Here is a 2,500-nt window from a genome sequence, read left to right on the forward strand (position 1 = left end):
GATCAATTCCTTTTGATCCCAAACTTCTCCCACATCACTTTGAAGGCATTTGTGAGGATTGAGTCCAGCCACTTTTCCAAAACCATGATTTTCGTTTTTCACCAAAATCACCACCAAGTCACAAAATCAAGCCAAAAATCCAAAATCATGGAACTTGGCTATGCACCAACCATGCCAAGATCAATTCCTTTTGATCCCAAACTTCTCCCACATCACTTTGAAGGCATTTGTGAGAATTGAGTCCAGCCACTTTTCCAAAACCATGATTTTCGTTTTTCACCAAAATCACCACCAAGTCACAAAATCAAGCCAAAAATCCAAAATCATGGAACTTGGCTATGCACCAACCATGCCAAGATCAATTCCTTTTGATCCCAAACTTCTCCCACATCACTTTGAAGGCATTTGTGAGGATTGAGTCCAGCCAGTTTTCCAAAACCAACATTTTCGTTTTTCACCAAAATCACCACCAAGCCACAAAATCAAGCCAAAAATCCAAAATCATGAACTTGGCTATGCACCAACCATGTCAAGATCAATTCCTTTTGATCCCAAACTTCTCACACATCACTTTGAAGGCATTTGTGAGGATTGAGTCCAGCCAGTTTTCCAAAACCATGATTTTCGTTTTTCACCAAAATCACCACCAAGCCACAAAATCAAGCCAAAACACCAAAATCATGAACTTGGCTATGCACCAACCATGTCAAGATCAATTCCTTTTGATCCCAAACTTCTCCCACATCACTTTGGAGGCATTTGTGAGGATTGAGTCCAGCCAATTTTCCAAAACCAACATTTTCGTTTTTCACCAAAATCACCACCAAGTCACAAAATCATGAACTTGGCTATGCACCAACCATGTCAAGATCAATTCCTTTTGATCCCAAACTTCTCCCACATCACTTTGAAGGCATTTGTGAGGATTGAGTCCAGCCAGTTTTCCAAAACCATGATTTTCGTTTTTCACCAAAATCACCACCAAGTCACAAAATCAAGCCAAAACACCAAAATCATGGAACTTGCTATGCACCAACCATGCCAAGATCAATTCCTTTTGATCCCAAACTTCTCCCACATCACTTTGAAGGCATTTGTGAGGATTGAGTCCAGCCAGTTTTCCAAAACCATGATTTTCGTTTTTCACCAAAATCACCACCAAGTCACAAAATCAAGCCAAAACACCAAAATCATGGAACTTGCTATGCACCAACCATTCCAAGATCAATTCCTTTTGATCCCAAACTTCTCCCACATCACTTTGAAGGCATTTGTGAGGATTGAGTCCAGCCAGTTTTCCAAAACCAACATTTTCGTTTTTCACCAAAATCACCACCAAGCCACAAAATCAAGCCAAAAATCCAAAATCATGAACTTGGCTATGCACCAACCATGTCAAGATCAATTCCTTTTGATCCCAAACTTCTCACACATCACTTTGAAGGCATTTGTGAGGATTGAGTCCAGCCAGTTTTCCAAAACCATGATTTTCGTTTTTCACCAAAATCACCACCAAGCCACAAAATCAAGCCAAAACACCAAAATCATGAACTTGGCTATGCACCAACCATGTCAAGATCAATTCCTTTTGATCCCAAACTTCTCCCACATCACTTTGGAGGCATTTGTGAGGATTGAGTCCAGCCAATTTTCCAAAACCAACATTTTCGTTTTTCACCAAAATCACCACCAAGTCACAAAATCATGAACTTGGCTATGCACCAACCATGTCAAGATCAATTCCTTTTGATCCCAAACTTCTCCCACATCACTTTGAAGGCATTTGTGAGGATTGAGTCCAGCCACTTTTCCAAAACCATGATTTTCGTTTTTCACCAAAATCACCACCAAGTCACAAAATCAAGCCAAAACACCAAAATCATGGAACTTGGCTATGCACCAACCATGTCAAGATCAATTCCTTTTGATCCCAAACTTCTCCCACATCACTTTGAAGGCATTTGTGAGGATTGAGTCCAGCCAGTTTTCCAAAACCAACATTTTCGTTTTTCACCAAAATCACCACCAAGCCACAAAATCAAGCCAAAAATCCAAAATCATGAACATGGCTATGCACCAACCATGTCAAGATCAATTCCTTTTGATCCCAAACTTCTCACACATCACTTTGAAGGCATTTGTGAGGATTGAGTCCAGCCAGTTTTCCAAAACCATGATTTTCGTTTTTCACCAAAATCACCACCAAGCCACAAAATCAAGCCAAAACACCAAAATCAGGAACTTGGCTATGCACCAACCATGTCAAGATCAATTCCTTTTGATCCCAAACTTCTCCCACATCACTTTGGAGGCATTTGTGAGGATTGAGTCCAGCCAATTTTCCAAAACCAACATTTTCGTTTTTCACCAAAATCACCACCAAGTCACAAAATCATGAACTTGGCTATGCACCAACCATGTCAAGATCAATTCCTTTTGATCCCAAACTTCTCCCACATCACTTTGAAGGCATTTGTGAGGATTGAGTCCAGCCAGTTTT

This window comes from Phaseolus vulgaris, chromosome 6, assembly GCF_051622355.1.
Source record: "Phaseolus vulgaris cultivar YP4 chromosome 6, ASM5162235v1, whole genome shotgun sequence".
NCBI lineage: Eukaryota > Viridiplantae > Streptophyta > Magnoliopsida > Fabales > Fabaceae > Phaseolus > Phaseolus vulgaris.